General features: G+C 49.7%; 1 long non-coding RNA gene and 1 pseudogene across 1 annotated transcript; one reads left to right on the top strand and one right to left on the bottom strand.

Annotated features, from left to right (window-relative positions):
- The first annotated feature begins 19,964 nt into the window (after nucleotides 1–19,964).
- On the top strand, nucleotides 19,965–20,386 carry LOC112657868 (40S ribosomal protein S24-like; annotated as a pseudogene).
- Nucleotides 20,387–22,257: 1,871 nt separating this feature from the next.
- LOC118355578 (uncharacterized) lies at nucleotides 22,258–24,517 on the bottom strand. The gene is made up of 3 exons (XR_004818315.2): nucleotides 24,391–24,517; nucleotides 24,028–24,294; nucleotides 22,258–22,738 (listed from the first exon to the last, which is right to left on the bottom strand). It is a non-coding gene; the product is annotated as an uncharacterized LOC118355578 (long non-coding RNA).
- Between the last annotated feature and the right edge of the window lie 792 nt (nucleotides 24,518–25,309).

Genomic DNA, 25,309 nt, shown 5'->3' with positions numbered 1-25,309 from the left:
GATTAGTGGGAGCAACCCCAAGGAGGAGGAGGCAGGACACTGGATTGGGTGGTGCCATCAGACCAGTGGCATGAGCATATGACAAGGTCTCTGCCAGCCCCCTGGGGCACCCAGAGCAACAATGATTGCCCATTGGAGGAGTCCTGATTTGGGTGGAAAAGGCTGAACGCTGGGCCACATCTGACTGGAACTGTCAGCTCAAAAGCTGAGGTTCAAGGGCATTAGAAGGCAAGCTGCAGAGTGGGCAAAAAGGATTTGCAAAAGACAGATCCGAGAAAGAATTGTTATTCAAAATATACAAAGAACCTCCAAATCTCAACAATAAGAAAAACAAATAGCCCAATTTTAAAAACGGGCCAAACACCTCAACAGACACCTCACCGCAGAAGATATACAGATGGCAAACAAGTATGTGAAAAGAGGCTCCACATCCTGTGTCATGTGGGAATTGCAAAATAACACACCAGTGAGATACTACTGCACAGTGTTAGAGAAGCCGCATTCTGGATCACCGATGACACCAAATGCTGTTGTGGAAGTGCAGCAACAAGACCTCGCCCTGGGGCACCTGGTTGGCTCAGTGGGTAGAGCATGGGACCCTTGATCTTGGGGTCATGACTTCAAGCCCCCCAATGGGTGCAGAGCTTACATTAAAAAAAATTCAAAAGAAAAAACTATTGCAAAAAAAAAAAAAAAGAAAAAAACTATTGCTCATTGTCGATGGGAACTCAACATGGTGCAGCTACTTTGGAAGACAGTTTGGTGGTTTCTTACGAAGGTAAACATACTCTTCCTATATAATCTGACCATCACAGCCCTTGGTATTACCCAAAGGAGCTGAAAATTATGTCCACACAGAATCTTGTACACAGGGATCCCTGGGCGGCTCAGTGGTTCAGCGCCGGCCTTTGGCCCAGGGTATGATCCTGGAGTCCTGAGATCAAGTCCCACGTCAGGATCCCTGCATGGAGCCTGCTTCTCTCCCTCTGCCTGTCTCTGCCTCTCTCTCTCTCTCTCTCTTTCTCTCTCTCTCTATCATGAATAAATAAATAAAATCTTAAAAAAATAAGAAACTTGTATACAGATGTTTATAGCAGCTTTATTCATGATTGCCCAAACTTGAAGGCGACGGAGATGTCCTTCTGTAGGGGAAAGGATAAACAACCTGTGATCTATCCAGACAATGGAACATTATTCATCACTGAAAAACAATGAGCTATCAAGCCATGAAAAGGCACGGGGAAAACTTAAATACACATTACTAAGTGAAAGAAGCCGATATGAAAAGGCTAAATACATTCTAACTCTATGGCATTCTGGCAAAGGCAAAACTATGGAGAGAGTAGAAAGATCAGTGGTTGCCAGAGGTTGGGTGGGAGGGAGGGATGTACAGGTGAAGCACAGAGGACTTCTGGGCCAGCGAAACTAGGACGTATGATACCCTGTTGGTTGATATGTCCTGTGACATATTTATCAAAATCCGTAGAAGGTACAACACTAAGAGTGAACCCTAATGTAAGCTCTACACTTGGGTGATAATGATGTGTCATCATAGGTTCACGGACTGGAACGAATGTCTGGTTCTGGTGAGGGTGTTGATGGTCGGGGAGACTGCGAATGGGAGCAGGGCTGTATAAGAAGTGTGTACTCTCTGTTCAATTTTGCTGTGAACTTACAAGTGCTCCAAAAAATAAAGCCTATTTAAAAAGAAAGGCGGAAGGAAGGAAGGAAGGAAGGAAGGAAGGAAGGAAGGAAGGAAGGAAAGAAGGAAGGAAAGGAGGGAAGGAGGGAAGGAAGGAAGAAAGAATTGGAGGGAGGAGGGAGGGAGGAAAAAAGGAAAAGAAAAAAGCATAGAACAGAACAGAACTCCTCAGACCTCCTCTCAGGCCATCTGCATCCTTTCCTTCTGCTGTCCAAGCATTTTCTGACCCCCTCATGGAGGGTGTGTTTGCTAAGCCTGTCTGTCTGCCCATCCTTTTCTTTTATGGTTTGGCTGGATCCTTTGTTCAAGATTTTCCAGCTCAGGGGCTGGGCTGGCTGGGAGCTTCTTCATCTCTGCAGCTCCTGTCGGCCTTCCAGGCACCCCCAACAGCTTCCTCCCAGCCTGCCGACCTTTCACCAACAAATGACAGCTGTGATCTGCTCTGGAGGCCCCATCCTGCTATAAATGAGCACCCTGACACCCCGCCTGAGGAGGAGGAAATTCAAGATAGAAGGGAAGAAAATCCTGGATAACTCATCAGCACCACCTCCAGCCAAGCTTCAGCTCACCTCCTCTGGTATCTGCCGGAAGCCAGAAGAAGACATCTTTCCCCTCTGTCCCCCAGGGGCAGACTTGGGGGGATCCCACAGACTGCGCACCCCACTTCCATTTCCTAGGCCTCGATTCAGACTTCTAGAGGCACCAAACTCCAAAAAGAGCAGGCCATCCCCACTGCCACGAGCAGTACAAAATAATATCAACACTAAGCCACAGAGTAAGTGGAAGAGTTTTGAATTTTCCCATGGTGATTACTTTGTAGTTTTGTATTTCTGCAATAACAAATATGAAATTCCTTTTTTTGAGATTTTATTTATTTATTCATGAGAGACACACAGAGAGAGGCAGAGATGTAGGCAGAGGGAGAAGCAGGCTTTCTGCGGGAAGCCCAATGTGGGACTCGATCCCAGGACCCTGGGATCACGACCTGAGCCAAAGGCAGACGCTCAACCGCTGAGCCACCCAGATGCCCCCAGATATGAAATTCTTAAATGGTTTTCTCCTTCGCTGGTTCCCTAAAGTGTGGGGTTTGCATGCATGTTGCTCCCACTGTAATCAGCCTAGCTGACCTTCCTGGCCCCCAGCAGGCCAGCCCTGCCCTGAAGCTACGGAGGGTGAGGAGTGGTTCTCGGGCTGACGAACACAGGCCTGGTGTGCAGTGTCACGTGGGTCACATAATCAGGTTCTTGCTCCTACTGCCAGGGCACAGCAGCTCGGAGCTAACGGGGGTGGGGATGAGCCAAATAGGGAGCAGAGGGTCAGAGGCCTGAATCGGTGTCAGGAGGGATCTCTCTCTTTGGACAGCATAGCCTGGCTTAGAAAACCACATTGGAATCAAATCAACAGATAACTGCTGAAACCTGGATCTTAGGCAAAAAGCTTGTTGGGCTGGAGAAGGAGGCCAAGACTGGGAGGCCAGGGTGGAATCTCCAGGCCTGGGGGGTAGTGGCCTTAGGCTCTTCTGGAGTGGCTCGGAGGGTGGGACAGAATGGTCAGGGGTCCACTGTGGTACTGTCCATCAGCTCGGGGTCCACTGTGGTACTGTCCATCAGCTCAGGTACTTGGCCTCCCGGTAAGTGTGGGAGGATCAGTCCCGCATTACAAATGGGTAACCTGAAGCCAAGGTCACGGTGGTGGAAGAGCTGGTCTCTCTAACTGGGTCAGTATTGAGATTTTGCTCACAACGAGCCTCAGGATTTAGAGCTAGTTTGTGATTTTTGTCCTCACCTGGCTCATTCTGAGGCTGGAGGGAAAGGTGGGCAGTCTACAGACATTCATGTGATGACTGTGTGTTTAGCCCCACTACGTGTCGGGCACCCAGGTGAATGCTTCAAATATTTGGTCTCATCCACACTGCAGTGTGGATGTTATGCGCCCCATTCTGCAGATGAGGTCAAAGAGGGAAAGGGATGTGCCCAAGGTGACACAGAGAGCTTGTAATGGGGTCTTCCAACCCCTGGGAAGGGCAGCTCCAGGAGTGCGGAGCCTGCCTGGCTTCCAGAAGCTGACCCCAGAGCACAGCACCGGGTGCGCAAAAAAATATCTGGCAAAAAAAATATCTGGTAAAAGAATGAAGGATCTTCATTCTTTTCAGGGGTGTCTCAGTGGTTTAGTGCCGCCTTCAGCTCAGGGCCTGATCCTGGAGACCCGGGATCAAGTCCCACGTAGGGCTTCCTTCATGGAGCCTGCTTCTCCCTCTGCCTATGTCTCTGCCTCTCTCTCTGTGTGTCTCTCATGAATAAATAAATTTAAAAAATATTTTTTAAAAAAAGAATGAACAAACAAATGATGGATTAACTCCCTCTGGCCCTAAATCTGTGTTCTTGCCTGGGTTCCACCTATCTCAGCAATTTGGGAGCTGAAAGCAGAAGCCTGGGGTCTTCCTGGTGGGAAAGGCTCCTGGGGCAGGGCTGGTGAGAGCAGGGCAGGTGAGGTGCACCCTGGCCAAGGTCTCTGGGCCTCACTCTCTCAGAGAACCCCTGGTTCTGCAAGCCATTCCTGGTGGCCAAGTGCAGCCACAGAAGACTTGGGAAGGGGGTTGACTGCGGAAAAAACATCCAGTGTGATTCAGAAGATCCCACCCTACTGGCCTCCCACCTCCCCCTCCCCCCCCAAAAAAACCCCTTGCTATCACCATGGCAACTGGTCTGGCCAAACCAGAGCTTGCTGAGGGCATCCCAGTTAACCCCTTCCTGGTACAGCAGACTCCTCAGTCACTGCCAGCTGGCCTGGCCAGGTGGCCTGGATGTACAGGCTGAGAGACATGGCACAGGGACTGTGGGCAGAAGTGCAAGCTCTGGGGGTCCGATGGCCTGGGTTGAATCTTTGGGTCAACTTGGGTGAACTTGAACAGCCTAGTAAACCTTGTAAGCCTCAGTTTTCTGTCCTGCAAAATGGACATAATAACGTGTCCCCTCACCACGCTGCGCTGCCAGCAAGGTGGATGAGGAATGCCCGGGAATACCTAGCAGGATGCTTGGCACACAGCACGCTGCAGTTAACGCTAGGCCCAAGAGAAGCTGCTCCTCGCACATATCCAGTCCACTCTGAGGGCCCCAGGGCACGTCAGGGGGAGGGCACACATCGTCACAGGCGCACAGAGCAGTGATTCATCTGGAAAAAAGGAAGCCCACAGCCACTCGAACTGTACCAAGCCTGGAGGTTGCCCTGGGAGATTCCCATCAAACAGCCCATTCATTCCACCTTGAACTCAAACCTCTCCAGCCTCCAACCGCCCCCAATCCCCACCCCCGGGGCTCTGGGACTCCCAGACTAGAAACCAAGACAGACAGAAGGAAGCTAATGGAGAAGGGGGAGGGCCTGTGCATGGCCTGTGTGTGCAGAAGGAGGTCTGCCTGGGTCTGAGGGGGTAAGGTGGGGCTGGGCCCAGTAGCCTGTGGGCCTGGGGCCGCCTGCTGTCAACTCCAATTGAGCAAAAAAGGCCCCTAGGGGAAGTGACAGCAGAGAGCGGAGCAGTATTAATGGCCACCATTTATTGAGGGTCAGCCAGGGGCCAGAGTGATAAAAGCAAATAAGGCCACATTTCCCCCACCCACCGCTCAAAGTGCTGGGATGACTTCTCCCTGCTGTCCTCACCAGGAACCTAGACCCTCGCTGTGGCCTACGAACCCCACGTGTCCTGGCCACCCTCCCACCCCCACCTCTCAGCTCCTCTGCCCCCATACTCCGGCTCTCTTTGCTTTTGTTTTCAAGCAAATGGTGCTTTTTCCAGCCTTAGGGCTTTTACACACTCAGGCTCTCTACTTGGAAGCTCCTTCACTGTCTTCCTCCAGTTCACCTGGATTTTATCAGTTCTAAGGGCCACAATTTAAAAAGCCAACCCTTTTACTCTGAAATAATTCAGACTACATAAAAGTCGCAGAAAAATAGCACAAATATTCCCTGTACTCGGTTTCCCCAAATGTTAGTGTTTCACTATGTTGACTTTCACACAGGTGTGCTAGATACTAGAGCCACTTGTCTGGCTCTGCTCCCAATGTCTTTTTTTTTTTTTTTTTTTAAGATTTTAGTTATTTATTTGAGAGACAGAGAGAGAGAGAGCATGAGTGGGGGAGTGGGAGGAGAGGAGGAAGCAGACTCCCCACTGAACAGGGAGCCTGATGCGGGGCTCGATCCCAGGACCCCGGGATCATGATCTGAGTGGAAGGCAGACCCTCGGCTGACTGAGCCATCCAGGTGCCCCTGCTCCCAACTTCCTATTCTGTGACTTCATGTGGGTCCCTTGAAATTGGCTATGGAGGCAGAGTATTTACACCATGGAAATTGGTAATCAGGCTGTTTCCCCTGGAAAATGTTGTTATACATTTACCAGCATGCCGCCGTTCTATCAAGATCTTTTTCCTCTCAGAGAATGTCTGTGTGTGTGAGGAGGTGAGAGGATAGGATGTGCATATGATATACACTTGTATACATTTTTTTTCTGAACTGTTTAAGAGTAGGTGACAGTCATGCCTTTTATGCTTAAATATTTCAGCATGTAATTTTTTAAAAAAGATTTATTTATTTTTAGAGAGAGAGAGCATGCGGAGGAGAGGGGCAGGGGGTGATGGAAAGAGAGTCCTAAGCAGACTCCACAGAGTCGGAGCCCCCGATCTCATGACCTTGAGATCATACCCTGAGCTGAAGCCAAGAGTCTGATGCTCAACCAACTAAGCCACCCAGGTGCCCCCAGCATGTATTTCTTAAAAAGAAGGACGCTCTCATATAACAAATAACCACAATACATTTATCAAAATCAGGAAATTTGTACAGATATGGTTCTATTGTCTGATCTACATACGTTATTCAAACATCCCCAACTGTCCTACTAATGTGTTTATAGCAAAAGAAGAATTCTCTTTCTCTCTTTTTTTTTAAAGAAATAAACTTTCTTTTTCTTAAATTTTGTTTATGTATTTGAGACACACACACACACAGAGCATGAGTGGGGGGAGAGGCAGAGGGAGAAACAGAACCCCCCCACCCCATGAGCAGGGACCCCCTGCAGGGCTTGATCCCAGGATCCCAAGATCAGGACCCAGGATAAAGGCAGACAATCTACTGAGCCACCCAGGCACCTCAAGAAGAATTTTCTGCTCTGTGTACTGTCTTACTCTGTGGAAATATCCTGTTTCTGATCATCCCTACCAGTAGCATCTATTCATGCTTCTTGCCTGAAACGATTAATATCATGGTGATTTTATTTATTTGACAGAGAGAGAGAGAGAGAGAGAGAGAGAGGGAGGGAGGGAGGGAGGGAGCACAAGCAGGGGGAGGGGCTGGTAGGGGGAGAAGCAGGCTCCCTGTTTAGCAGGGAGTCCAATGCCAGGACCTTGGGTAAATGACCTGAGCAGAAGGTAGATGCTTAACTGACTGAGCCACCCAGGTGCCCCTGATTTTCTAATTCTATCATTTTTTCTACATTTGTTTCTTAGCATTCTTTGCTAAGGAAGAGTGTTCTTCACCCATTCGTTTATTCACTTATTTCTTTATGTCAAATGGACTCATGGATTGTTATTTTATTCTTTGATTTATAATCTATAACTCTTATTATTTATTTCAGTGCTCAAATTATGCCAAATTTGTCCAGGAGAAACCCTTTTACACTGGCTTCCATTCTTGTTAACATGTCCTCATTAGTTTTTTTTAGCACATCGTCACTTCCTAGCACAACCAGATGTTCCAGGGTCATCTTGTACTTTCCCTAAGCCAGCCCTGGAATTGGCTGTTTCCCCAAAGTGCCCTGTTTTTGGTTTTGTTTGTTTGTTTGTTAAGTGGAGAATGGTATTTAGAAACCAAGATCTGGGAACTGGGGTGCTCTGTGCTTCTGGGGAAGCTGCATCTTTTAAATCTCTGACAGCAGGATGCATTTTACAGACTCCCCTCATTTGGCACTCGGCCCTGTTCCTTCTGCCACTCTTTCGGCCAAAGCTGAGCCCCACAGTGAGCACCAGCCAGGACCTCGTCCTCACCCTTCCTGCCCTTCTTCCTGCTTGCTCCACACCTCCCTCTTGTCCTCCCCCTTCCATGGAACCTGCACCTGGGAGCCTGTCTGCTACTAACTCAAGGGTTTTACACCAGGCCAACTTCCTGTAGGGCAGGGTGCATTTCTCTTGGATTTGATCCTTCACTTACTCTTTGGTTTTTTGGTTTTTCTTTTTAAAGATTTTGTTATTCATGAGAGACACAGAGAGGCAGAGACATAGGCAGAGGGAGAGCAGGTTCCCTGCAGGGAGCCCAGTGTGGGACTCAATCCCAGACCTTGGGGTCACAACCTGAATGAAAGGCAGACGCTCAACCACTGAGCCACCAGGTGCCCCCCCACACTTACCCTTTGGTTTTAAGTTGGGTGGGAGATAGGGAACTCCTCTGGGGCTGAAGGAAAGTCTAAAAGAACTTTTTTCAGTAAGCACAAAAGAAGCTTCTAGGGGTAGGAATGTTCTATGTCATGCTTAATTGGCACAAATTTCCTTTCTTGGTGTTACCTAAAATAAAAATATGACAACAATCAACAGTGTTTGAGATCCAATGAAATAGATCACACCTAGTTATCCTTCAAAACTGAGCTCACTACTTCCTCATGAGTACTTTGTCTCCATAGCACTCCACACAGTTGGTAGCATCGCCACTGGGGGCATGATTGGTTAATACCTGTCTAAAGGCCCTAGGAGCACATGCCCCTGTCTGTCTCATATTCTTAGCTGTATCCTCAAGGCCTGCACACCACAGATGCTCAGTACAGATTTGTCGAAATAAATCACTGAATTAATTTAATCTTCTCAATAAGACTGCAAGGCAGAGATGACTCTCCCAACTTTGTTGATGGAGAAGGTGAGGCTCCAAGAACCAAGGTTTGTTCTATGTTGTTCCACCAGGAAGTGGTGGGATGGGGATTCAAATCTGGATTTGTTAGATTCCGACATCAGTGCAAAACATTTCAGCAGAGGAAATGGTTGTAGTGGAGAAGTGAATTGAATTTTTATTCCCCTGATGTGTTTGGTTCCCTGAAGGAGTGTCTGAAGTCTTGGAAATTAGGGCAGCACAAATATGATCCAGGAAAGGACACAGAACAGGGGCTGGTGATGTGAAACCAGCCTCCAGGGGTCCTTTGGGGGGCCACTGCCCTCACTTCATCCTTTGTCATACTCCCACAGGGTTGGCCTGGACTGCTCTCCCGGCTTATGGGAGGGCCAGGCAGAGGTATGGGTCAGCGGGAAGCATGGCCTGGCACTGCTTGACCTTGGGCATGGGCCCCACACCCCAGCTCTGCCTGGCTAGGCCTGCCCACCACCCCCATCAGGCCTCCTATGGCAGAAAGCACACTTCTCTCAAGGGCCTTCACCAACCACCTCACCTTCTCTGCTTCCTACATCTACCCAGCAGCTGGGCAAAACAGAGGTTACACCTTCTGCTTTGAAGATAGGGAAACTGAGTCTCAGATGAGGTAAATATTCACTCAGCAGTGGGTAAGGCCCCAGATTTCTCCATCCGTACAATGGGCAGATAGGACTTGGTACATCACAGATTTCTTCAGCTCTCCACTTAGTTGTTTGATGACCAGTGGCCCCCTCCCCTACCCTCCCCCCTCGACCTTAGGGCTTTCCTGCCCTCTTCCCAGGGGCAAGGCACATCCACCTATTTCCCTGAGAACTGGGTGTGTCGAGACACAATCCTCATTTACATTTCAAAGGCCTTGATTTTCTAACCCAGTTCAGACAGGCCCTCCACCAGCTACCTGAAAGTGAGTCTCTGCCAGAGGGCTGTGTTAGCCTTTCACGAGGTTAAGAAAGCACCTTTGCAGGTGATTTGAGAGGCACCAAAAGACATTTCCACTTCTAAACAGATCTGGTCCCAGAAACAGCACAGATTCTAACAGCCCCTCCTGCTTCCACTCACAGGCATCAGGTGCCAGGTAGTCACTTTGTTCTCAAAGCAACTTTGGGAGGTGCGAGGTGGGTGTTATTACCCGCCCCCCTCCCACAAGTGAGGACGTGGAAGCTCCAGGAGGTTAAGCGACTTGCCCTGCTCAGGCTCTGGAATTTGGCCTTCTTGAGTTCAGGTTCAGAACCACTGCACCCCAGGACCTGAAATTCCATTCTTGGCTAACTGTCCTTTCCTGGCATGCAGATGTCATGGAGGAAAGCCTGGGAACACCAGCACCTCAGTGGGACGGCAGGTGGGCTCAGCGGCTGCTGACCCACCTGGATGCTCTCAGGCCCCCCTGGCACCTGCTGAGTCTGAATCTTGGGTAAAAGGTGGGGATGAGTGGAGAGGCTTGGTTCAAAAGCACCATCCTCCTTATGGAGCGTCCAGCGTTGGTGCCCGGGGAGTCCCCGTGCTGGGGACCCGAACCTGATGGTGATCCAACTGGCAGGGACAGCTCTGGTGGGGCGGTGAGTGACACAGGGTGTCCGGCAGTAAGGCTTGGCTGTCTGGCAATGGACCCAGCTTGTCGTCTGGGGTGTATCTGGGAGTCTGTGGCTTGGAGGCTACCCCCTGGCAAGCCGAAGGTTGAAGGAGTTGGCAGGGAAGAGGACTGTCCCCATTCCTGCATTCATTCCTAGCTACTACCTCTGAACTCACTTCTTGAGTTTGGATTCAGTAGCTGGCAGAGAGGGGGCGAGGGACGTGTATCCAGAGTCCAGCCCTGGGCAGGGAGGGGCAGACCTGTGCAGCCCCCCCACCCCCCACCCCATCAGAGCACCTCTGGCCGGGCCCCCTCCTCTCCACAGTGCCCCAGGGCCAGCCTTGAGTTCACCGGGACACCAGACACACCAAGGCCTGCAACCAGATCCTCACGGGTGAGAGGGGCTACAGGTAACTTCAAAACACCTCGCGGTGTTCAGACAGGGCTGGGAGACCAGGTGCGATGCAATGTCAAGGGCAGGGCCTCTGCCTTCTCTTCCTGGAGCACGGAAGACTGTGTGCTCATCCAAGAGGGCTTTCAAACAAACTCCAGAGGGCCTGGCCCTGCTGTGCACCCTGCTTGGGACAAAAAAATGCAGCTATGGGGGGCTGAAATACACACTCATTGTGACCTGACATGTGCTTCCAGGCCTGGGCTCACCTGTACTGCATTCTCAGAGGCTGGCCTGCCCGCCCGCGAGCACACCCAAGCCATATTCACGTCTGCATTTGTACAACACGCACATGCACACACACACACAGAGTTGAACCCCGAAGCCCAGCTGGCTTTCCAAAGCAGGTGCCCACAGGCCATAGAAAGAGCATCACGTTATTATCACAAGGTCATCTCCTTTTGGGGTGGAGACACCAGGGAGAGAAGTCTTTCCTTTCTTCCTCACTTCCTCTCCACACGTCCCTCACCTTACTCAGTAAGGGTGGGCAGGGAGGCAGAGGCTGGCTCTTAGCAGGAAAGGGTTGACCTAACTGGGTCTGAGTCTCCAATACCAGGGCCAAGTCTCCATCCCACTCCCACAGACTTACACACAGTTCCCTTCCCGGGGCAAGGAGGGGTGGATTCCTGAGACCAAAGCCCACAAGTCTCAGCTTTGCCTTTGAAATCCCCATTGGTCACATTAGCTGCCTCCTAGGGGTGGGGAGGAAGAGGGCAAGCAGGAGAAGGGAGGAGTGGGAAGATGTGTGTCTGAGCAACGGGTGTGGGAGGCCAGGCTTCAGCTAGGGCTTTGGGCAGGCCTAGGGTGTTGGCTCTGGTTAAGGGGGACATTTGAACCCAGGCCTCCAGTCATATCTGACCCAAAGAGACAATCCCTTAGGCTCCCTCTTCTCCATACATCCCTCTAGAACAAAGATTCCTTGTTCCTAACCTATTTGGGGTCAGGGACCACTTTGAGGAATCTGGAAAAGCTATAGACCCCATTCCAGGAAGATAATCCTACAGAGTCATTAGCTACTCTAGCCCAGGTCCATCTGTGGACACTTCCTAGGATTCTTTTTCTCCCCAACTAGGATTCTTCATTACAAATCTTGACCAGAACGGGGAGGTGTCTCCCAGTGTTCCAGGAGGATGCTTGCAACAAACAGGTTCCCAGGCCCAACCTCCTCCATCCTGACCGGAATCTCTGGAGGATGGATCTGGACATTTAGACAAACATATTGGCCAAATTTGGGGAGCTGGTTGAGGGTAGTTGTGGAGGTAAGGGAGGGGTCCTAGATAAAAAGGCAGATGCCTGGACTCCATCCTCAAACATTCTGACTTAGAAAGCTGAGACGGGGTTCTGGAGTCTGCATTTTAATCAAGCAGCCCAGTGGCACCTGGGTGGCTCTTGATTTTGGCTCAGGTCATGGTCTCAGGGTCCTGGGGTCGAACACTACATGGGGCCCCCCTGCTCAGTGGGGAGTCTGCTTCAGGGTTCTCTCTCTCTCTCCCTCTGGTCCTCCCTCCCCTCACTTGTCTCTAAAATAAATAAATAAATAATTTTTTAAAAATCAAGAAGCCCAATGATTTTGATGCCAAGAGACTTTGGAGAGGGGAAGGATCAGGCTGGGTGGGGGCATCAGGCTGGGTGGGGACACAGGAAAGCCTGTTCATTGATTTATAGAATGTTCCAGAAAACTATTCTAGGGACATCTGGGTGACCAGTTGGTTAAGCATCTGACTTAGGCTCAGGTCATGATCTCAGGGTCCTGGGATCCAGCTGCTTCTGGCTCAGCGCTCAGCGAGGAGTCTGCTTGTCCCTCCCCCTCTCCCCTTCCCACTGCTTATGCTCTCTCTTGTCTCTCTCTCTCAAGTAAATAAAATCTTTATATATAACATTTATATATATATAATATATATATAAACTACATATATATATATTTTAAAGACAGAAAGCTGTTCTAGCAATGCATGTGCCAAGCCAGGTAACCAGTTCTCCCTAGGGCTCCAGGCCAAAGGCTCTGAGGTGGGCTGGTGCAGGAGCCTTCTCCAGAAGGTGGGCAGCTGGGGCTGAGTCCTGGGTCTGCACTCGCCAACTGTGGGGCTTCAGCTGACACAATTTCTATGACTGTGAAATTTGGGGCCTTTGCAACTCCAGCACTCTGTGCCCACACCATGGTGGCCCTGGCCACATGTGGGAGCGGCACGCAGCCGGCTCTCCTCCCTTGTACCCCATCCCTACCCTGCAGGGGCTCTGGAGCCAAGAGCTGGCGGCTCGTGCACCTGCTCCACGCAGGTGCCCCCGCGGGCCTTGAGGTGTGAGGTAGAGCCATTCACTAGCCCTGAGTTGTCCCCACCCCTGAGACAGCAGGGCCCCTCTGGGCAGGACACATTTGGTTGCGGTGGTTGTTGGGGTGTGTGTGTTAGGGCTGGTTGGGCTGCGGCTAGAGGCTGAGGTCTGGAGGTCGGGGTGTGTGGGAATGTCAGGCCCCCGAGACTGGCAGCAGGCCGACCCTGTGCTCCTGCCACCCATGGGGAAGTGTCTCCGGGCCTGAAGGGATGCGCCCAGGGTGGGGCCTGCACGATGTGGGACACCAAGTGGCTGAGTGCTGGGGCTTTAGGTCCTTTCCACTGAGGCTCTGGAACCAGACCCCTGGGAGCTCAGCGACCAGGTAGGGGTCTTCCCTCGTCGCTCCCCCCTCTCTCTGGACCTTTCAGGGTGCCGGCAGCCACCACGTGCTCCCAGCACACCCCTCTACTGCACTTGCACCTCTCCGCCCCCAGCCCTCCTCTCCCCTTCTCCTCTAGCCTCCAGCCTGCTGGTTTGGAAGGGCAGCAGTGGGCAGCCAACTGCTCTTCACCACTGACATCCTGAATGCAAAACACTAAAGAAGCAGAGTCAGTGGGAGGATGGAGAGGGAACCCAAGCCAAACACCATCCTGCTTTCCCAAAGTTCTCAGCTCCACTGTTTCACTCCTGTTTCTGTTCAGAAAACCCACAGACTGAGAAAACCGTGACAGTCCTGACACAGGTAAAGGGCTGGGGTTACAAATTCATCCACCAGTTCATTTGACTGGTATTTACTGAACATCTACTACGTGCCAGGCACTGGGGAGACGGTAGTGACCAAAGGACATCGTGTTTGCTCTCACGGGACCACCAACTATAGAAAGGAGGAGGCTCTCTTTGGGGGCCTTTGTGTCTTTCTCCTTTGGTTGGTGGTGAGCAGTTGTCCCTGGTCCTGCCCTGAGAGCCTGGGAAACAGAAGCAGAATTCAGGGGCTGCCCGCTGCGCATTTGTTTTCCCTAGAGCACCTCCCTGCTGGGTCCTGTACTCCACCTGTCTCAGCGCCTCTGAGCTTTTCCCCTGGGCAGCTGTCCCTCCCACCCCATCCCTTCCATCTTGTCTCCTATCCTCTCTCCCCTACCATTTGGCACTGGCCACAGCTCTCAGTCCTGGCAGGCCATCAGCAGCCCTGGAAGGACCTTCAGGAAGCACCTACCCCACCCCAGGACAGTCCGATGCTGCAGGTGTGGCTGGGGTCCTGGCCCCTGGCTATTTTAAAGCTCTCCAGGTCTTTCTGCGGCAGGTTGAGATTCTGGCCCCAAGGCCTACAAGGAAGGCCTGAGGGCGTTTCTCCCCGCTCTGACTTGGAGCTCTGAGGCTCTGATGCTTCTGAAGGACTTGGAGGGTCTAAACCAGGCCAGAGGGGCAGCCCGGGTGGCTCAGTGGTTTAGCGCCACCTTCGGCTCAGGGCGTGATCCTGGAGACTTGGGATGGATCCTGCTTCTCCCCCTGCCTGTATATAAAATAATTTTTTATTATAAATAAAAAAATATTTTTTAATAAATGCCTTATAAATAAATAAAATCCTTAAAAAAAAAAAACAAATAAACCAGGCCAGAGGAGACCAGGGCTGAGCCCACCTGGTCCTGTTATACATGCTCAGCTATGGGGCAGATAGTCACACTGGGAGGTGAAATAGGTGTGGGAGGTGAGAGGGAGGGATCCTCTGCCTTCTTTCCTGGCCACTCCAGAGCCCTCAGGCTGCAGAAGGCTCCTGAGTCACAGCCTGGTTCTCTGAGGTCAAGGAGGAGAAGGTGGAGAGAAGGAACGGGACAGCCCTAGCAGCCCTACCTTCTTTGTCTCCTTTCCTTCTTAAATCCTGCTCATCTTTTTTTTTTTTTTTTAAAGATTTTTATTTATTTATTCATGAAAGACACAGAGAGAGGGAGAGAGAGAGAGGCAGAGACACAGGCAGAGGGAGAAGCAGGCCCCATACAGGGAGCCTGACGTGGGACTCGATCCTGGGTCTCCAGGATCATACCCTGAGCTGAAGGTGGTACTAAACCGCTGAGCCACCCAGGCTGCCCTCATCTTTAAAAAAAAAAAAAAAAAAAAGTTTATTCATTTATTCATGAGAGACATAGAGAGAGGGAGGGAGAGGCAGAGACACAGGCAGAGGGAGAAGCAGGCCCCATACAGGGAGCCTGATGTGGGACTCGATCCTGGGTCTCCAGGACCACGCCCTGAGCCGAAGGTGGTACTAAACCGCTGAGCCACCCGGGCTGCCCAATCCTCATCTTTAAAAGCAGAGTTCAAATGTTATCTCTTCCAGGAAGCCTTCCGTGATTGCTCAGATCAAAATCAACTAATCAATTCCTCATAGGACTTTCGCAAGGTCTTCCTCTAGACTCGCTTTGTATACCTGACTCACAAACTTAGATTTGGAAATGACCTGGAGGTTGGCCGACTCTCATCTGCTTCAGGCAGGCCGGCACGTACAAGTCATACATATGTGCACCTTGCCCTGAGGCCAAAACCCAAAATGCATGGGGCCACCCGCAGATATGGGAGCACTGTTCTCCTGGATGCTTCTACCACAAAACCTGAGCACCATTCTGGGCAAACAGTCCTCTTTGTGGATGTGTGGGGCCAGATCAGGGCTCAGCTTGGAAAGGATTGTGAGGCCCCTTCCCTCCACATGTAATAGAAGAAAAACCACATCAGAAAATAAGCAAACAAAAAACAAAAAACAAACAAACAAAAAACACCCAATAAAGATTCTGATTTTCCCTATGACAACCTTTTCATTTTTTAAATATGACACTTTTGGAGGGGTGGCTTGCTTTTCGGGTCACCTCAGCAGTACACGTTACTTTGCAAATTGGGAAATCCAGTTTTGCATATTGTGTGTGTGGGGGGGGGTGGGGGGTTCCCACCCATGGGTTATATATGCACATATTAGGTGTACACACACACACATCACAACACAGTAACCAGTGGTTCTCATTTATGTTGTTCATTGGAAACACCCGGGGAGTAACGGAATCCCAGTGTTCAGGCTACCTTCCAGTGAAAATAAAAAAAGAACCTCTGCGGGTACTATCTAGATGTTAGCTGTCCACAAATCTGCTGCGGTGATTCCAGTGTGCCATCATGCCTGAGAACCATGGGTGTAGACAGCTGCTTGTCTGATGCAATCCCTTTACTGAGCAGTTAACAAAGTGAGTCTTCCGTCTCTGAATATTCTCCCCACTTGGAGAGAAGCAGATGACAAAGGCTTGGCCTGGATGCAGCGTCCTCACTTGCCAGGTGAGAGCATTGGTCAAAACCATCTCTGAGTCCCACACAATCTTTAGAAAAAGCTTTGATAACACTGTGTGTGTCAGGGAGGAGAGGAAGAAATATGCTGTCTAGGGAGAAGCTGGGCCCCATGTCCTGGAGCTCTGAGCCTCCATAGGGCCACAGCTGCTCTTCTTTTTTTTTTTTTCTGCTCCTCTTTTTATGATGGTCGTCAACCAAGGGAACTCCTGCCCACCTCCCACAGGAGACAGCAGCTGGTTTGAGCTGCTGGGGAGCCGAGATTAAGGAGGGATTAGTGAGTATGGTTTGGATGTGGCTCTGGGGTCTTGCAGCCAGCTCAGGGGTCTGAGGCCCAAAGATAGCAAATGGTAGAAGGAACAGAGAAGACTGTATGGACAGGATGGACAGATAAGGGAGTAGGGTCAGTAGGTAAGCTGTTACTTGGACCATGAAAAGTTCATGTATTGTTACTAAGTTTGTTTGTTTGTTTTTTCTTGTTTGTTTTTTAAAGATTATTCATGAGAGACACACAGAGAGGCAGAGACACAGAGAAGCAGGCTCCTCGAAAAGAGCCCAAGAAGGGACTTGATCCCCGGACCCGGGATCACACCCTGAGCCAAAGGCAGACGCTCAATTGCTGAGCTACCCAGGTATCCCTGTTACTAAGTTGGTTTTTTTAAAAAGATTTTATTTATTTATTCATGAGAGACAACACAGAGAGAGAGAGAGAAAGAGGCAGAGACACAGGCAGAGGGAGAAGCAGGCTCCATGCAGGGAACCTGATGTGGGACTCGATCCTGGGTCTCCAGGATCACACCCCTGGGCCAAAGGCGGCGCCAAACCGCTAAGCCACTGGGGCTGCCCCGTTACTAAGTTTTTAAGTGTAATTACAAAACTGAAATATTATTTTATTTATGTATGTATTTGTTTGTTTGTTTGTTTGTTTATTTATTTATTTGACAGAGAAAGAGAGCACAAGCAGGGGGAGCAGCAGAGGGAGAGGGAGAAGCAAGTTCTCCACTGAGCAGGGAGCTCGATGTGGGGCTGGATCCCAGGACCCTGGGATCGTGATCTGAGCCAAAGGCAGATGCTTAACTGACTGAGCCACCCAGGTGTTCCCAAAATGAAATATTCTTATAAAAATATGGATAATATTGAAATATACAGATAAAAAATGAAAAGTTCTCCCTCTCTCCCATGTCCTCCCTAATTCTGCTTCCCAGTATTATCATTTTGGTGTACATCCTTTCAGACCATTTTCTATATATACATGTTTCCACATTGTGTCTATTTTGTTGTTGTTTTTTCTTTAAACTTGGGTTACACTTTCCATCTTGCTTTACAGCTTGTCTTTTACACAGCACCATGGGCATCCTCTGTGCCTGTTCATAAGTCAGAGCTACTTTATTCCTTTTGACAGCTGCATAGAATTTCACAGCCCATAACTATTACGGGAATGCTGCCTGCCGACAGCACACTTGTTCAAGTATTTCTGTAGGATATCGTCCTAAAAGTGGAACGGTTCGTTCTGAGAGTATGCACATTCCTTAACGGGTCGGTTTGTCTACAACTGTCCGCCCCAAAGCACCATCCTCCCCACAAGAGCACCCTCTTCCTCCTAACCTCATCAGCACTAGACCTTACTAACCGTTCACCTTACATTTCCCAAGATCCATGGGGCATGTGAGCAGAGCTTAAGCATGAGGCAGTGGGGTGGGGGCCCCAATGGCCTCCAGGTTCCTATTTTCCAGCTGAGATAAAGTGGGGGACTGGGGGTGATTTCTGGCTGCCACATGCAAAAGGAGAGAAGGAAGACATGGGTGAGGGTCGCCACGCTTTCAGTGGTGGCATAGGAAGGAGTTCAGGGATGAGAGGGCTGGGAGGGATTTCCACACGTCGGTGCATGGCCCTGGGGCCCCTGCAGCCCCACCTAGGAGCAGGGTTAGTGCCCCAGAGGGAGGTGTTTAACTGGCCCCGCCGCTCACCAGCCCCAGGCTTGCTGGAGAACCACAGGTTTCTGAGCAGGTGAGCGAACCCCTTTGGGCCCTTGACACTGCCACCTGGTTTTTTGTTTGGTTTGTTCGTTTGTTTTTAATATTTATTTATTCGAGAGAGAGGCAGAGACATAGGCAGAGGGAGAAGAAGCAGGCTCCCTGTGGGTAGCCCAATGTGGGACTCCATCCCAAGGACCCCTGGGATCATGTCCTGAGCCGAAGGCAGAAGCTCAACCACTGAGCCACCCAGGTGTCCCACCACCTGTTAATTTAGGGTGATGGAGCTGCTCTTCCAAAGCTGCTAGGGTAAGGATGAAACGACTTGAAGTTTCTAACATTAAGAACAGCGCCTGCAAGAAATGTCAGCGTGGAGTGACCTTTCAGCTGGTAAATCATTCCCGGCTGCCTGCACACACGCTCCAGCTCCTGTCCCTGCGGAAACCGCTGTGGCCACTTTGGTGCATATCCTTCCAGACTTTTTGGAACATGTAGACACACAACTTGTGTGTGCATGTGGGTGCGTGTGACAGTTATAAATATTCCCGTGTGCCTACTCTATCATTTAGGAGGTGGCGTGGTTTTTTTTTTTCCCCCCTTTAAAAAAGAATTTTTTTTAAGCGACTTTATTTTTTGAACAGGCATTACATGCACATGGTATGAAATTTAAAAAGGAAAAAAGGGTGTACAGTGCAAAATAAGCATCCTTCTCAGTTTCCTAGCTAGACAGGTCCCCAGTGTTATCAACTTCTTGAGTATCCTTCAAGAGATATTTCAAGCACTTGTATAAACATGTAAGTTTATGCATTATTTTTCCTCACACAAATGGTGGCGTACTTTACATAATCTTCTGCACTTCTTTTTTTCATTTAATGATCTATCTTGGGTGTATCTTTTCATATCACCACAGATAGAGTTATTTTTTGAGAAAATTTTGGCTGCATAGCATTGCATGGTTAGAAGTACCATTACTTCTGTAATCCTTTTTTTAAAAAGGGGAATTTAGATTTTCTAATATGTTGCTTATAAATGAAGCTATAACAAATACCCTCAGCCTTCTAAAGAGTCTTCTTTTTGAAGTGAAAGGAAACCTAGCTAAAATTGACTAAACCCCCCAAGCAAATGGAGTCTGAAGATTCAGGTACTGGACAAGTCTGGACTTGAGGCAGCCACTCGGTGTCCTCACAGACCTGGTTCTCTGTTCTCTGTCTTTGGAGGTGTGGCCTTTCTCTTTAGGCTCCACTGTGTTTGCTCCTCTCCCCCCTTTACCAGCTCTAGGATCTTCCCACCTGGCACAAAAAGGCTGCCATGGTTTGGGGCCTCCTCCCTCACAGCACCACTCTGTCTAAGGCAAGGGCGAACGTGTTCTCTGTAGCCTCTACAGGGGAGGAAGGAAATGACTGGTTCCAGGAAACCCAGCAAACCAGTATCTTCTTCACTGTCCTGTCACTTGCCTTTTTCATTTTAATATTATATCAGGGACATTGTTCCAAGTCAGTGTACATAACACATCTATTTCACTCTTTTTGTAATAACTTCACGTACTCAAGAGTACATAGCCAGCATGGCTTCTTTTCTCATTCTGTTCTTGATGGATATTGTGGTGTTTCCATTAAAAACAGAACAACCTGGGGACTCCTGGCTGGCTCAATCAGTGGAGCATGCGATTCTTGATCTCAGGGTTATAAGTTCGAGCCTCACGTTGGATGTAGAGATTACTCAAAAATAAAATCTTTAAAAAAGAAAAATAGCTATTTCTCCCTGGCTGCTTGAAGCCTGGCTGCCATCATGAACGACACAGTAACTCTCCAGATCAGGAAGTCCATGACCAACCGTCTACTGCAGCAGAAACAAACGCTCATTGATGTTCTTCACTCTGGAAAGGCAATAGTACCTAAGACAGGAATTAGGGAAAAACTAGCCAAAATGTACAAGACCACACCAGATGTCATTTTTGTATTTGGATACAGAACCCATTTTGGTGGTGCAAGACAACTGGCTTTGGCACGATTTATGATTCCTTGGATTATGCAAAGAAAAATGAACCCAAACATAGACTTGCAAGACATGGCCTGCATGAGAAGAAAAAGACCTCAAGGAATCAGCGAAAGGAATGCAAGAACAGAATAAAGAAAGTCAAGGGTAGGGTTGCAAAAGTCACTGTTGGCACTGGCGACAAGGGAGCTGGACATTGGACAACAGAAGGATAAAGATTGTACAGTGACTTTGTGGTGATTGGACAGATATTTCATGAGAAGATTAATAAACTAAGAACAACAAACAAACAAAATAAAAATAAAACAACCTATAAACAATGTGCTACCTGGGCTAGCTAGGATAAACAGTTCGGTTGCTTTAATAAGGACCCACGGGGCAGCTGGGTGGCTCAGCAGTTGAGTGTCTGCCTTCAGCTCAGGGTGTGATCCTAGAGTCCCAGGATCGAGTCCCACATTGGGCTCCCTGCATGGAGCCTTTGCCCATGTCTCTGCCTCTCTATGTGTGTCTTTCCTGAATAAATAAATAAAATCTTAAAAAAAAAAAAAAAGGACCACAGTAACAGGTGCTTAAACAAGATAGAAGAGATCTCTCAGGTTGTCCGTAGGGGTGTAAGCAGTACTGGGTTGCCAGGGTGCCTCTGCTCTGTCAGGGGTGCAGATCCCTTCCGTCTTCTGTCTTTGTCTACGTGGTCAAAGAGACTCAGCACCATCTCGTCTAGGTCCAGATCCCACCATTGGAAGGTGGTGGCGGGGGACAGGACAGAAGGCCCCTTACCTCTAAGTGTATATACCCCAGAAGTTGCACATCACCTTTGCTCACACCCACCAGCCAGAACTTGGCCACGTGGCCACACCTGGCTTGAGAGAGTCTGGGAAATATAATCTCTACAGTGGTAGGTGTGCGCCCCCACGAGAAGTAGGGGTTCTACTGCTACAAGAAGAGGCAGAGAAACATCTAGTATGGGATAATTAGTTGTCTCTGGTACAGCATCCTCAAACATTGATCTGCAAAGAGCCCTATATTTTTGTAGGATGGAATTCTCTTGGATACCCTCCAAAATGCTTCTAGCAGTATATGCTCCCACTGGCAGCCCTCGGACTCTTGCTTTTTGCTTTCCCATGCACTTTGCCACCGCTGCAGCCAGCACAGTCTGGCTGTGAGCTTACGTGGGCCCTGCTGGCCGCGCCCACCGCAGGGGCCTGGGGCTGTGCCTGTTCCTCTGCAGGTCACTAACTAACCCTGTGGCCTTGGCTGTCCTCAGGTTCTTATTCTGCAAAATTAGGATTTTTTAAAAATTAAGGTGTTAAAAAAAAAAATTAAGGTGTTAAAGGCCACCTGGGTGGCTCAGTGGTTGAACATCTGCCTTTGGCTCCGGTCATGATCCTGGGGTCCTGGGATCGAGTCCTGCTTTGGCCTCCCTGCAGGGAGCCTGCTCCTCCCTCTGCCTATGTCTCTGCCTCTCTGTCTCTGTGTCTCTCATGAATAAAAAAAAAAATTAAGATGTTAAGAATCTCACTTCTCTTCCAGTTTGAGAGTTAGTTCCATGATTAAGGGCAGTGTGGCTATGGGAGAGGCAGCTTGCTTTGGCAGAAACGGCATCTAGAAAGAGGAAGGTAATGTTCTCACCCTGCATGTCAGCAGAACACACGCAGGTGGTCAGGATTCAGATCTTGACATGTCTCTAGAAGCCAACAAACTGGATTGTGGTCAGAGGAGAGCCACTGAGGGAGAAATGGGCCCGTGAAGAGAGGGGAAAGAATGGAAAGAAATGGGAGCTTTAATCTGGGGAGAGGAGACTGGGGGAGAGGAGGAGGCAGGGCACACCTGGACTGGCTCTTGAAGGGGAGTGGGGGCACTGGTCATATTGTGTGTTGCCTCCAGGAGGAGCAGCATAACAGTAAGTAGAATTGATTTATAGGGCAGCAGGTTTGGGCACAAAAGAAGAAATAATCTCTTTCTCTCTCTCCTGTAAATTTTGTTTTTAAAAATCATTTTATTTTATTTTTTTCATCATATGCATACTCTTTAATCCCCAGCCCTTATGTCACCCATCTCCTCCCCACCTCCCCCTAGTAACTATCAGTTTGTTCTTAGCGTTAGAGTCTGTTTCTGGTTTGTCTTTCTTTCTTTTTTTTTTTCTTTACTGTTTCTTAAACCTCACATACGAGTAAAATCATATGGTATTTGTCTTTCTCTGACTTATTGTGCTTAGCATAAAACTCTCTAGCTCCATCCATGTTGTGGCAAATGTCAAGATTTTATTCTTTTTTATGGTTGAGTAATATTCCATTGTGTGTGTATGTGTATACCACTTTTTTTTTTAAGATTTTATTTATTCATTCATGAGAGACACACAGAGAGAGGCAGAGACACAGGCAGAGGGAGAAGCGGGCTCCCTGCAGGGAGCCCAAAGCTGGACTCGATCCCAGGCCTCCAGGATCACACCCTGGGCCGAAGGCAGGCGCTAAACTGCTGAGCCACCCAGGGATCCCGAGGTGATGGCTTATTACAGTTTTGATTTGCGTTCCCTGAGGATGAGTGATGTTGAACATCTCTTCATATGTCTGTTGGCCAAAAGAAATGATCTTTTAAAAAATGTAAAGACATGTAAATAATACTAGGCTGAAAAGGGAAGAGGCTATTTGGGGCCTCGAGGACTGTTTTGAGCTGGCCTGGCCTCAGGTGGCTCTTCTCTTTGCTTCTTACCCCCCCAGCCTCAAAGCCAGACTGTTCTTTGTCACTGTCCCTCGGCTACCACCAAGACTACTCCTGCCGTGGCTCACAAATGTCCTCCTTTTGCTCTGTCTCTTGGAAGCTCTTCTGGTCTCGCCACACCTGGCAGCCACCCCATTGACCACACGCTCCTTGAAGCATTGGGTTCCCTTTCTTGTAGCTTTTTTTCTGCTCCTTCTCTGCCAGGGGCTTCCTACTGCAGGACGCCCTGTCTTCCTACTGTACAGCTCACCTCACCTTCTATTAGCTCTGGGTGTAGGAGGCCACTCATCTAGAACTCCACCCAGCCCCTGGTCAGGGGCCCAGAGTACTGTGAGCAGTGGCCTAGCACCCTAGCACCCCACAGACACCTGGCATTCAACCTGTCTCAGAAGGACCTCATCTTCTCTGTCCTGCACCTCGCATACCTCCAAAGTCTTCCTCCTGCAGGGAACAGAGAGCCACCGCTCATGCAGAGATACCACTGACTGACCTCTCTGGGCCTGGTCTTGCCCTTCAACTCTGTTCTGTGAGGTTTTTTGTTTTTTCTTTTTTTTTTAAGATTTTATTTGGGCAGCCCTGGTGGCTCAGCGGTTTAGCACCGCCTTCAGCCCAGCGTGTGATCCTGGAGACCTGGATCGAGTCCCACGTCAGGCTCCCTGCATGGAGCCTGCTTCTCCCTCTGCCTGTGTCTCTGCCTCTCTCTCTCTCTGTGTGTCTCTCATGAATAAATAAATAAAATCTTTTTAAAATATTATTTATTTACTTGAGAGAGAGAGAGCAAGAAAGCACAAGCAGGGGGAGCAACATGCAGAGGGAGAGGGAGAAGCAGGCTTCCTACTGAGCAAAGCCTGATGTGGGGCTTGATCCCTGGATCCTGGGATCACCATCTGCCTGAAAGCAGATGTTCTATCGACTGAGCCACCAGCTGCCTCTCATTCTGTGCATTATGTTGCTCTGGCTTCAGACCCTTCCATGGCACCCCATCACCGCAGGACAGAGTCCAAAGGGCTTAGCAGGTTGTTAAGGTCTTTTTAGAGTTGGTTCCTTCTACCTTCGAGACCCCAGCTCCTTGGGCCAATCCCCCCTCCCCCCACCGCGGTGGGCTCCAGCCAGCCTCCCCCAACAGGGCACCACTCACAGGCCTGAGAAGGCTCTTCCCTTCCTTCTGGTGAACAGCCAACCCCAGGTCAGCCTTCAGGCCTCAGTAGAGGCTTCTGTTCTCCCCCAGGGAGCCCTCCCCAGCTGCCAGGCTGTCCCTCGCTATGCGCCTCTCTAGCACATGCATCTGGCCGCAGAGGGTTGGTCTACTGTTTTTAATTGCTTGATTGCACTTCGGTATCACTCAGGCTTCTAGAACCATGTGTGCAGGGCCCTCGCGCGTGTTGTTATCGCTGCAACTTGAAGCCTGGAAGAGAATACATTGCATAAATATCTGTTGACTACCGCTGAGTCAAGACCTGACTAATGGGGTGCCGCCCAGGGCTTCGGCAATGGCCCTCACCTTGAGGACAGGCCAGGGCGCTGAGCTCCAGGGTAAGGAGCTGACAGAGAAGTGAGAGTGGCTGAAAAGTGAAAGTGAAGCTGACTGGAGAGGAGGGAGCCCCAGAGGGCCCAGCCTGGGGAGGAGGGGCCAGGCCAAGAGTTCACTGAACCCAGTCCGGCGAGGGAGTCAGGCTGGGCTGGCGCGGGGTCGGGATGGGAGGGGGCGCTGTGGGCGGGGAGATGAGCAGACTGCGAAGACAGAACCTGGGTTTTGTAATTAGTCATTGCCCCCTGGGGTGAGGCTGGGAGTTTTCACCGGAGGTGGGTAGACCAGATTTGCAAAATGACAAACAGGGGCTAACCACCAGCTCGGGCCACCACCGTGGGGCTTCCAGGCCTGGTAGCAGAAGTTGAGCTTTCTAGTTTTTTCTCTGTTCCTCCCCACTACATTCAAAATTCTACCAATTCTACCAAATAGTGAAACTGGGAGTGGAAGGCATCTGAGGAGGACTTACCAAAGACCAAACCTACCTTTTTGATCTCCCAGGCTGACCTCTGAGTCTCCACCTGTCCTTACAACAGAAACTGGGGACATGGGGGCACTTGCCACTTGGAAGCCTCAGCAAGTGACCCTTGCATCCAAAGATCTTTTTTTTTTTAATTTTTTTATTTTTAATTTATTTTTTATTGGTGTTCAATTTACTAGCATACAGAATAACCCCCAGTGCCCGTCACCCATTCACTCCCACCCCCCGCCCTCCTCCCCTTCTACCACCCCTAGTTCGTTTCCCAGAGTTAGCAGTCTTTACGTTCTTTTTAAAAAAAAATATTTACTTATTCATGAGAGACACACAGAGAGAGGCAGAGACACAGGCAGAGGGAGAAGCAGGCTCCATGCACGGAGCCTGACGTGAGACTCGACCCTGGGTCTTCAGGAT

The sequence above is a fragment of the Canis lupus genome, chromosome 8 (genome assembly GCF_003254725.2).
Source record: "Canis lupus dingo isolate Sandy chromosome 8, ASM325472v2, whole genome shotgun sequence".
NCBI lineage: Eukaryota > Metazoa > Chordata > Mammalia > Carnivora > Canidae > Canis > Canis lupus.
The sequence above is the reverse complement of the archived record's forward strand: the minus strand, read 5'-3'. Positions and strand labels throughout refer to the sequence as shown.